A 13,134-nucleotide genomic window follows, 5' to 3' on the forward strand; every position below is an offset into this window, starting at 1 on the left:
ATCGAATTAATATGCAACCCTCGATGAACCAATGGTTGCAGATTCGATCGGGATATATGAGATGAAGGGAATGTAATGTACGTTAATCATAATCGACTGGTTCTTGCAGGCACTATCAGTGATACCTAGGGGATCATGGGACGATGCTACTAGACGCTCTTACCATGATCCGATGGGTGCAATCAGAAATGAGTTCTGACATTCTTGATCAAGGTGTTGATGAAAAGAATGGGGCTATCTAGGGTAAGCCCGAATAAAGGATTCTGTCCTGAATCACAAAGAGTTGTGAACCCACGGCTAGCTGTATCCCTGAACCATTGAGGGTCACACAAGTACTGGATTGTTTGTTCCCGTTGAGAGAATAAATTCAAAAAGTTGAATTTATATTATATAGTAAATTCAAGGAGTTGAATTTATGATAATTAAATTTTGAAAAAATAAATTCAAGGAGTTGAATTTATAAAATTTGAGAATTTAATTTATTAAACTCAAATGTTGGGTTTATTAAATATTAAATTTTGGAGGTGATAAAAATTCAAGGAGTTGAATTTATAATTTAAATAATAAATTCAAATGTTGAATTTATAATGTATTTAATTTATTAAGATCAAAAGTTGAGTTGATTAATTAATAAATTAAATATGGTGGATAATATGTTTAATGGGCTTGTAGGGGTACAAGTCCAACATATTAAATAATTAAAGTTTTAATGGACTTTGATTAAAATTAATTAAACTAGTTGGACTAGCCCAATTAATTAAATCAAGCCCGTTAATGTTAATTATGTAATTAGGGTTTAATTTAATATAAATAACACTAAACCTAGCCACCAACCAATGATTCGCGTGAGCCTCCACTCCAAAAAGAAAAGACTTTTCGGCTACTTGTTTTTGAAAAGAAAAATTTGTGCCGTCTCTCAATTATTTTCTCTCCTACGAAAAATCTTCCATATTTTCTAGTGCAAATTGGAAGAGGAACATATTATCTAGTCGTGGACTTGATAGAAGGATTTCTTTGAAGAAAGTTCGTAGGGAATCATCAGGAGCCGGATCTGTAATACCGGATCGGTTGGTGTCCACGTGATTAATTCACAAAGGTATAATTTCTAACATCCTATGCATGTATAATTTGTTAAATCATACGAACGTCCAAAGCAATATTATTTTGTTTTTCAAAATAAAATAAAAATTTTAAATCTTCCGCTGCGTTTGGGCGTGTAGAAAACCAGATCCAACAGTTTCCTATTCAAAACATCAAGTTGTGCAGTAATAGCAGAAAGATCAGTTACCTGGTGAACTCCTGCACTTCTCCACTGGTTGTTTCTTTTAGATTGAGGATGATAGCTACTAGCAGCCATCTCCTCCAACAGCTCATATCCCTCTTCAGCAGTCTTCCTCAATAGGTCTCCACATGCAGCAGCATCTATCATAGTACGATTAGGAGTAAGAAAGACATAGTAAAAGGTTTGAACAACTAACCCAAGTGGCAGTTCGTGATGAGAGCATCTTCGTAATAGATCCTTGAATCGCTCCCATGCCTCATATAAAGATTCCTGCTCGAACTGAGCAAAAGTGGTTATGTCTGCCCGCAGCTTCATGGTCTTAGATAGAGGAAAGTATTTATTGAGAAACGCTTTAACCATATCCTCCCATGTGGCGATCGAACCTACAGGCAAGAAATTCAACCATGCTTTAGCTTTATCACGTAAGGGGAAAGGAAATAAACGCAATCTAACAGCATCATCAGAAACTCCATTAAATTTAAAAATATCGCAAATTTCGAGAAAATCTGCGATGTGCGTGTTTGGGTCATCTACTGTATATCCTCCAAATTGGATTGTGTTCTGAATCATCTGAATTATAGCTGGTTTGATTTCGAAGTGGTTTGCCCGCACAATAGGCCTCACAATGCTGGGGCGTGCTCCATCCAAAGAGGGTTGGGCATACTCTAGCATTGGTACGCAGCGCGGAATCTCAACATGTCTATCTTCATGATGTTCCTCCTCACTATCGTTCTCGTGCCTCTCCATCAGTTCTTTCAGTACATGTTGTTGTCTTCTCCTATGGAAAGTTCTTTCAATTTCAGGGTCGAACTGCTTAAGCTCCATGTCCAGTGACTTTGCCATGCACTGGACGAGATATCTGTAACAGAATATGGATGGTTAATAAAATGAAACAATGCTAAAGAAAATAACTAATAATAAAATTGTGAATTAACAGTCCCGGCAATGGCGCCAAAAACTTGATCGAGCAAAACTTGCACTGTTAAATCCTTAATAAAAATAAGGTTTTGTATGCTCAAAACTTATTGCAAGTGCACGATGTCAAGTAATAGTATAATGTACGTGACTACAAGTATCGTTCCGCTGAAGACTGTATTTAACAATTATTATTTTCAGTTATTAAATCTTTAGCAACGAAAATTTATTGGTTGTTTTATTACTACTATGATCAAATAAACATGCAAATAAAAATATTCAAGAATTGATTAATGAGATCTAATATCTAAAATGGTTGATTAAAAACTCAATGAGAAATGAATTTGTTGGGAATATCAGTTCATCTACCCCTCGTTTATTAATTAATTCGTTCGATAATGATTATATGCTTCCGATAGGATTTCCTATTCAATTGTACACACTCTCTCGAGAAATGCCAAACTAATTCTACTCAGTAAAGTAATTTGAATGTCATTAATTATTTATCCAGAGTGAATTGCATGTCGATATTTGAAATCCCCTAGTTTTCGACCCTTAGGACTATTACTATCGGCGCATATCCAATTGAATATGTCTATGTAAATTGTAGATCCACGGATTATACTACTCGTTCCTATCACAAGTTATTCTATCGAAATCACTCGCAAAATAAAAACGTTGTTAAAGTTAGCTACGCTCTAACAACACGATGAAACAATAGTATAATCAAGAATAACGCAACAATCGAAATATAAATTAATTCAAATCAAAGTTCGGGGTAGGATCCCCTTAAATCCCAACAAATAATGTAAGTTTAGCTACTCGAATTCCTAATAGAATTAGACAAAACTAAGTTTAAATGACAAAAACTAAATTAGAAATACTAGAATGGACGAAAAACACAAAGAGCGATGCCCGAAAACATTAGACAAAACACGAAGACATCTCAAGACAGATAGGCCAAATATGCCAATGTTCGTCGTCGACCTCTAGTATTTGAGGCAGGAGACAGAGTATTTTTGAAGATTTCTCCTTTCAGAGGCCTTGTCAGATTTGGCAAGAAAGGAAAGTTGTCTCCACGATATATTGGGCAGTACGAGATTCTCGAGAAGATAGGAGATCTTGCCTATCGACTCGCATTACCTCCATCGTTATCTGGAATACATGATTTTTTTCATGTATCTTTATTACGGAAATATCTTCCTGATGCATCTCATATTCTTCAGCCAAACGAGGCCGAACTGGATGATACTCTGAGTTATTTTGAGAATTCGATCCAGATTCTTGATCATAAAGAAAAGCAACTCAGAATGAAAACTATTTCGCTTGTGAAAGTTCCATGGAGTGGTCATGGCATTGAAGAAACTACTTGGGAGATTGAATCAAATATGAGACATAAATTCCCAGAGTTATTTCATTGATGTGAGTTTCTTGTTTAGCTTCTGTTATACATTTCTTATTGTATCTGATTTAATTGCCTGTGATTTTGGGGACGAAATCAGATCTTGGGGGGGGGGGGGGAGAAATTTAATGCCCGAGATTTTATTTTGTTAATCCGAGATTATTGATTTATGAATTGATGTGATTATAGAAGGACCACTCCGAGGCAAGATTGAGTTAGCATGTGTATTGTGATGTGCGAGGACAGAACCCTCGCGCATATGTGCCAGACGAGGCGCGCATATGCGCGAGCAGGGCAGAGAACCTCACGCATATGCGCGAGTTGAGGAATTGAAGAATGCCGAGACAGTAGGTCTCGCGCATATGCGCCGAGGAAGGTCGCGCATATGCGCGAGACGTGCTGCACAAAGAAATGAGCCACGTTTTCTTGCCATGCATTTGGATATATAATTACCTTCATTCAGTTTTCCAGCCAAAGAAAAACGTGAGAGTTCTATAGAAGTTTCCCAAAGATCTTTGAATCGTAGATTTTCGATTGTAATATTTTCTTTGCACGTTGAACATAATTACTTCGCGTTGAGGGATTCGTTGGATTTCGCTTGGGCCACTGCTGCACATGCTAACATGAATTTCAACACTTAACTTGCATAACTTAGGCGTAGGTATTCGTGCTCACCACCGAAATAAATTAATTAACTTATGACATTCTAGATCGCTCGAGATTTGACCTCGTTTAATTGCACTAACCATGACATCAAACCCCGAAACAAACTCTAAGATGATGTGTGACCATTTTCCAACCATAAAAGACATGAATTCACTACTTGAATTTGAAAAAAAAAAGTGGAAGTCGAACACTCGCACAGAAAGAGTGGCGTTCGGGCAGTAAGAAATAACCGCTCGAGCGCCGAGAAAAAAAATAATTTCTCGACAGTTAGGGTGGCGCTCGGGTGGTAAAATTTTACCACTCGGACGCCGAGTTTTCTGAAGCTCTACACTCGGACAGAATGAGTGGCGCTCAGGCTGTAAGAAATTACCGCTCTGGCGCCGAGTGCACTGAGCTCGCGATTTGCCTCTTAATACCCTTAACCAAAAATACGATTCGTGAACCAATCCATCGAGACTCATCCTATGACACTATGACACTGACTCGACTCCATAAAACGTCCCAAATGTTCCCAAAGAAATGACGCACCACACGCCACACTATAAAACCCATAAACTCAAATTTTGACACGAAAATAGTTTTCACGACTACTCGATCTCCCACGTGCCTAACGATGCGAAACAAAACGTCAATGACCATCCCAACATCAATAACCACATACCTAATCGCAGCAGCGATCACCCGTCAATCCCCAACGAAGCCTACAACCAATAAACTTCAAGAACACATCAACAACATAATTTTCAGAAACCGTAGTTTGAGCAGTCCTACGAAAAACACCATAACTCACTCAATTTATATCTAAATATTTCGAGTTTTATATCAAATCGAAGGTATTGAAAAGTATGTTTTTCTTGTTGAAAGTTTTCTCCAAATCACGAACGAAAAAATCGCAGTTTTTAAAAGAACAGTAAATTTCGAGTTTTAGATCTAAAAACGCTCCAAATGCGATCTAAACAATTTCTACTCAAACTTTACAAATCACACATGTATTTTTACGCATAAAAACAACGCAACACATACTATGACAAGATCGACACAGGAAAAATAGATTATACGTGCCTTTTGATATTTAAAACTCACGATACAGCGAGGCCAAAGCGGAGACAGAACGAGGATTGATCCGGTACGAACGTGCAGTAGCTTCTTGCAATAAAAATCACCAAAACTTGCTAGAAATTCAAAAAGGAGGGGCGGCTGCTCTAGGGTGGAGGAACCCTAGGTTTTTGCTCTCCAAAAATATAAAAGATTGGAAAATAAAATGTGTAGGTGTGTGTTGTGTGTTTTGGTGTGTGTAAAAACGTGTAAGTGTGTGTGAGTGTGTTTTAAATTAGGCGTAATTAGTGCTAATTTAACTAATTAAAATGCTAAAAAAAGTTAACTCACTCTAATTTTAAACAACTCCTCAATTAAAAATAAATACACACTAATTTTCTAAAATTCTTCTTTTTAACAAATAGAATGCACAAAGCCAACTTTAGAAGTTTCAAAATTATAAACTCACTAATTACATAATTTAAGCTTTAAAATTCTAAACTAAATAAATTATTTAAAATGCCCCATCCTCAACTTAAAATAAAAACCGTGTTTTAAAATTGCAAAACTCGTCGTCGGTCTCTTTCCTCTCGATCCTGCATCGAATAATCGCCTAAAACATGAACTCAAGGAACATTTTAACGTGCATCACAAAATAATAATTAATTTAAAATAATGCATTTAAATAAATCATGCATGGCTAAACTCAATTGAATTAAAATAAATCAATTAAATAATTGCATGGGTTTTACGTATACTGAATTTTGGGCTCTACAGTTCCTCCCCCACTTATGTATATTTCGTCCTCGAAATTAAATCTTACTAAACAACTCCGGGTAGCGAATCCTCATGTCCGTCTCTGACTCCTAAGTGGCTTCCTCCATTGATTGATTTAGCCACCGAACTTTGATCAGCTTAGTCACCTTGTTACGAAGTCTACGCTCCTGTCTGTCTAGGATTTGGACGGGTCTTTCATCATATGACAGGTCTAGAGCCAACTGTAACGGTTCATAGCTCAACACGTGCGAAGGATTAGCCTAGGTACTTCCTCAGCATTGAGACATGGAACACATTGTGTACCCCGGCCAGATTTGGCGGAAGGGCAAAATGATAGGCTAGTGTCCCATTTCTATCCAGAATCTCGAAAGGTCCAATAAACCTCGGACATAGCTTGCCTCTTTTCCCAAATCTCATAACACCCTTCATGGGTGCTATCTTTACAAAAATATGAACACCTACGACAAACTCGAGATCTCTCCTTCACTTATCAGCATAACTCTTCTGATGACTTTGGGCAGTCTTCATCCTGTCTCGGATCTTGACCACCACATCTGCAGTCTGCAGAACTATCTCGAGACCAAGTTCTGCTCTCTCACCAACTTCATCCCACTGAATCGACGGTCTGCACTTCCTTCCATACAATACCTCGTAGGGAGCCATACCTATAGATGCTTGAAAATTGTTGTTGTAGGTAAACTACACTAGAGGTAGTTTCAATTCCCAATTCTCCCGGTTATAGAGCTCTGCATACTGCGTCATGGAGAAAATCGTCTTCACTGGCAAGAAATGTGCAGACTTGGTAAGTCGATCCACTATAACCCAAATGGCATTGGATCCCCTGACTGACCTCGGCAACTCAACAACAAAGTCTATGGTGATATTCTCCCATTTCCACTCGGGAATAGAGAGTGGCTTAAGCATCCCTCCTGGCCTCTGATGCTCTTCCTTCACCTGTTGACAAGTGAGACATTCAGACACAAACGGACGGATGTCTCTCTTCATACCTGGCCACCAATACAAACTCTGCAAGTATTTGTACATCTTGGTGCCTCCTGGGTGAATGGAATACGGAGATGCATGTGACTCTATCAGAATATCCTCTCTGATCAAATCAACACTAGGCACCCGCATTCTACCACTGTATCTCACAATCCCATCGTCACTGTGTAGAGTACACTGTCCTTGGCCTCATTCTTCAGTCTCCATTTCTGCAACTGCTCATCTGAAGATTGACCTTTACGGATTCAGTCAAACAACGAAGACTGGACTGTCAGATTAGACAACCTAGGAGTTCTTCCCTAATAATAAACTTCTAGACCAAAATTTTGAATCTCAGATTGAAAGGGTCTATCCACTGACAACTATGCTACAACTTCCACATTCCTGCTCAAGGCGTCTGCGGCAAAATTAGCTTCTCCCGGATGGTAGCTAATTTCACAATCATAGTCTTTCACCAATTCCAACCACTGTCTTTGTCTCATATTCAGCTCTTTCTGCGTGAAAAAATACTTGAGACTCTTGTGATCAGTGAATATCTGGCATTTCTCTCCATACAAGTAATGTCTCCAAATCTTCAATTCAAAGACAACAGCGGCTAATTCCAGATCGTGAGTTGGATAGTTCTTCTCATGCACCTTCAACTGCCTGGAAGCATAAGCTATAACCCGACCCTGCTACATCAACACTGTGCCTAACCCGAACTTAGATGCATCGATTTATAACACAAAATCTTCTTGCCCTGATGGCATGGCTAACACTGGCGCTGAAATAAGAGCTAGTTTCAAAGTGTCGAATCTCTTATGACATTCGCCACTCGATATGAACTTAGCATTTTTCTTGGTCAGTGAAGTGAGTGGCACTGCTTTTGAAGAAAACCCCTGAATAAAATTACGGTAGTAACCGGCTAAACCCAGAAAACTGCGGATTTCGGATGCATTCTTCGGGTCAACCCATTCCTTAACAGCCGATACCTTAGCTCGATCCACCTCGATGCCACTTCTGGATATTATATGTGTTGGGACATCGTATTCTCGCACCCAAGATGCAGCAGAAGTTTAAAAATTTTGTTCTTCGGCGTCGTGTGTTCAAAACATCCATAGGGTGTTTAGAATTATACCTTTGCGTTCTTAACGCTTCCTGTTGTGGTGACCCGGATGCTAATCCAATTCTTAATCATCATTAGGATCAATTTACTAATTCAAGTAATTTAGGTCATAAAAAAATTCTTTAAATGCGGAACGTAATGGAATGTAACTAATATACATATTCATATAAAATAAAGTACAAGTCATGTACAGTCTACATTCAATAAAAACTAAGGTTTAACAACTAATTATCAAGTATTCCAACCCTATCTTTAATCCCAGTCCGTAGTCTCCACTCTAATCATGATCTCTGTCTCTTCTTGTCTTAACCCTGATCCTGTCCCACCTGTTGTCATGCACACATACAAACAAGACAACAGCAGGATAACTTCGGCGAGAATTATATTCCCAGTATAAATCATGTATACATGCATTTTCGTATAAACAATTATAAAAGCATGAATAGATATTCATAACATGTATCAAATTCAGAAACATGAATCAATATCAAATTATAAATCATACTCTGAATATATATCAAATCAGAAAAAAGACTCAATACTAACTCCGAATCACACTCCGTGACTCTTCAACTCTGACTCGACTCAATCCTAATCTAGGGATCCCGATCAGAATATAAACATACACCCACCTACACTCCGGATCGGGGTGGTGGCATGTTATTATTCATGGACTTTGGCACTTTCCATATCGAACACCAGTAATATAAGAAACTCCAATTCTATCCACTCCGATGTAGCCAAACGTCCGGCGTCCTGGCGAATCAGCCACAGACTAGGCGTATCAGCCCTGGCGAATCAGCCAAACCTCTGTGACAATGTGCAATGGCCCAGTGACGATTCAATCACTATCGGGGACCTCTGTCACGAGATCAAACGTCTACGACTAGGCGTATCAGCCCATGACTCAAGACATAACTTAATAGATAGAAGATAACAATCACATCAATTGCAAATATCAAGGCAATAAGAGGAAGTATGTGATTTTGGAAAACTCAAGTCGAATCAGACTCGAGTTGTGCAATCCGCATCAACATCAATTTATACCTTTGTCTTCGCGGTCTGACGAAGTCGAAGTCTCGAAGTCAAATCTGTCCATATTAATCTGAAATACAATATTGCATAGGCACAATCTCAATATGCAACTCAATTCAAAATCTATTCTGATCAATACTCAAATCAAACATAATCTTACCAATATCGAATCAAGATACAATCTAATCCATATCGACGATATCACGATATAATCGAAGTCACTACTGAATTTGATCAATATCAATCCACTGATGTTTCGACGGTGTAACAATACAGTCTCAATAACCCCAGCAATATCAATATTACAGATATAATACCACGAGGCATAATCGATATCAATACAACTCATAACCCCATTGATAATAGATTATAATCCCAATTCTGATATCAAATCGGTCTGATCATAATAAATCAACACTCCAAATTCATAACAATTTCATACGGTATCTGTTTTTTGATCATGTTTCGATTCTACAATGTCTGATATCGCATGAACAACACATATGAATTCTATCCGATTCTGGCAATACCATAATTTCAAAACATGTCAAAACGTAATAAAACTTACATCCAATTGGAGCTGTCGTCGCTAGGAACTCGGTACTGAAGTCGGATTCAAAGTCAGATTTCTCAAAGCTTCGCTCCCTTTCTCTGAAATCTGAGGAATGAAATGAAATTCAGATATATATATATATTATATATATATATATATATAATATATATATATAAATATATATATATATATATATTTATATATATATATATATATATTGTTCATGTTCAAGGGGCAAGTGGCTTATTTTCGTGAAACGTCTGCTTATTCGTTTTCTTAAAAAGTACTAGTAAATTTTTTTTTTCAAACCTCACATAACGTCGGCCGAACCATAAAATATTTTTGACATCATTTTAAAGATAAACATCCAACTGTCATTTAAAAATCCAAAGGAAAATATTTTAAAGCATAAAATCGTCAAATATTTTACCAATCTAAGAACATTATTCGAAAAGTATACCTCATACTATAACCTCTCAAAAATATCTCATAGCATTAATAAAAGACGTAAAAATATCTTTAACATTACTTAAAATCATAAATCATAACTAGTGCGGAAAACTAGCGTCGGTCCTCGGGTTATGTGCACCTTCAGTCCAGTCAAATCAACCAACAAAACCTCCATTATCATATTCATAACCAATACCACCTGCATCAATCACACCTAGTGAGTCTAAGGACTCAACACGTCATATTCTTGATAACGAATAATACGTAATACAGTTAACATATAACAGTGAAAAATAATTGTACTTAAAATATCATTTTCATGAAGATGCATAAACATAAACATTTACGTAAACATTTTCATGATGCATAAAAACATTTTCATAAAAACGTTTTCATATAAACATAAACATATCACATACACATATTCATAGTCATATCCATATTCGTGTCCATATTCATATTCATATTTATGTTCGTGTTCGTGTTTGTTGAATTCAGATCGTGATTGTGACTCGTATTCTTAAACGAATTGGGCGATGGATCCATCTAAAAGAACCATTCTAACGCCCCAGATTTGACGACTGTCCTCACTGTACCAAGACGAGTCTTTCCAGCGTGCTTATGTCCTGACTCACACGCACCCTGGGAAACTTCCCAGGAGGTCACCCAACCCAGAATTACCCCAAGTCGAGCACGCTTAACTTTGAAGTTCTTATGTGATGAGCTACCGAAAAGAAGATGCACCATCGTGATATGGGTAGTACAAATCAAATCTTTTAAGCCCTCTTCAACTGTACAGTCCATTACATTGAACAGTCTCGGAATCTCTCTCATTCCCATGTGGGTCGGTTCATTCATGTTCCCTCCACCTAGAAGCCTGCCAGGAGCCGCTCATTGTCCGTGCAACTGATGGCACCGGCGATCACCCCCCGCCCTCTTCGGCCCCGGGCCTCACATGCCCACCAGCTTCCGCTTGGTTCGTCCCCGAACCACACCGTACTAAGAGAGGTTGGCTCTGATACAACTTGTAACGCCCCAGATTTGACGACTGTCCTCACTGTACCAAGACGAGTCTTTCCAGTGTGCTTATATCCTCACTCACACGCACTTTGGGAAACTTCCCAGGAGGTCACCCATCCCAGAATTACCCCAAGTCTAGCACACTTAACTTTGAAGTTCTTATGTGATGAGCTACCGAAAAGAAGATGCACCTTCGTGATATGAGTAGTACAAATCAAATCTTTTAAGCCATCTTCAACTATACAGTCCATTACATTGAACAGTCTCGGAATCCCTCTCATTCCCATGTGGGTCGGTTCATTCATGTTCCCTTCACCTAGAAGCCTGCCAGGAGCCGCTCATTGTACGTGCAACTGATCGCACCGGCGATCACCCCCCGCCCTCTTCGGCCCCGGGCCTCACAACCACAGTACTGGGCGGCGGGGACACCAGCAACACTCTCACCGGTAAACTGGGCCTTGGCCTACGTATTAACATATTCGTATTCGTATTCGTATTCGTATCCGTATACAAGGAAACACGATCGTCGGGCTCCCACTGGGACCATAGCCCTCACGATATCTCTAACATATTCAGTAGTCACAATCCCTTCACATCCTTCAACATGTCGTATTTCCATCACTTAATAAAAACATGATATGATATCATTTTATTTTGAAACCAAACATGCAACATATCTTTTACATGTCAAATTTAAACAATAAAATCAATAAACGTTTCAAAAAAATAACATTTTAACATATACATATCCATGAACATTTAACATAACATTTGAACATTTAAAAATTCATAAACCTTCCAAATAATCATATTAGCATATAAACAGCATTCAGGACACTGCCATGACGTTTACTAATTTCTAGGTGTAAAATGACCGTTTTATCCCTGGACGTAAAATTTCACGTTTTGACTTTTTCTTAATTCATTGACCCTAATATGTCCCAAATAATTATTTAAGCCTACATGAATTTTCTCATCTTTTTATTTAGCCTAATTCGATGAATTTTAATTTAATCTTTAAATAAGACTTATTACTGCGTTTTAATCTCGAATTAAACCAAACCTTAATATAAAATTCCAAAATTAAAAACTTAGACTTATAATAATTATTTAAGCTTAAACCTAATTTTTCATAAATTTATAAAGCTTAAAACTAGGTGTTTTAATTAACTCGTTAATTAGTATTTCGTGCTGCGATTAAGTCTCGAATAAATCCAAAACTCAATATTTTGATCCCAAATTTTTAACATAACCTTTTTATGATTTATTCTACCCTTCCAATTCATGAGCCACCCCCGTGGACCCATGGATTCAATTTTTTTTGCCCATTAATTTTCGTTTTTGACACACCGGCGAACACACCAAGCCATCTCCCAATTTACTCGAGCCACGCCCGAGCCACCTTGAGCCAAAACCTAGCCAACCCATCTAGGCACCCTCCTGGGCCATTAGAACCCATTGGACCTGAACCTAGGCTCCAAAAACGAAGCAACACCTAAGCAGCCCAAAAACCCACCTAGGCACCCTTGAGCACACGAGACATACATGCTTCTAACCAATGCATGCTTGAACCGATTCGAACCGAGCCCGAACCAGGTCCTAATAAAAATTACCCTTAGACACAAATTAAGATCATGTTGAAGCCCCTTTTTACTCAGAACCAGCGCCTAAACCCCAAAAATCAGAAACGTGACAGCCCCTCATGTGAGGCCAATTTCTGGACAGCTTTCGAGTTTCTGGTTCTAGCGCTCTACCCGACCATCCAGACCATGAACCACCACATCTAGGCTCACCCTAGGACCCTAAGACATGCCCCAAACCATAGCCAAAAGCCCCAAACCAGCCCATGCACTGAACCGTACAAGCAAACAACCTACAGCCCCTTACATGCA

At 38.3% G+C, this 13,134-nt stretch overlaps 1 non-coding gene across 1 annotated transcript; it reads left to right on the plus strand.

Moving 5' to 3' along the window:
- Positions 1 to 1,487: 1,487 nt before the first annotated feature.
- LOC140806417 (small nucleolar RNA R71) lies at positions 1,488 to 1,593 on the plus strand. Its single transcript, XR_012112493.1, has one exon. It is a non-coding gene; the product is annotated as a small nucleolar RNA R71 (small nucleolar RNA).
- The last annotated feature ends 11,541 nt before the right edge of the window (positions 1,594 to 13,134 follow it).

The sequence above is a fragment of the Primulina eburnea genome, chromosome 11 (assembly GCF_022965805.1).
Source record: "Primulina eburnea isolate SZY01 chromosome 11, ASM2296580v1, whole genome shotgun sequence".
Lineage (NCBI taxonomy): Eukaryota > Viridiplantae > Streptophyta > Magnoliopsida > Lamiales > Gesneriaceae > Primulina > Primulina eburnea.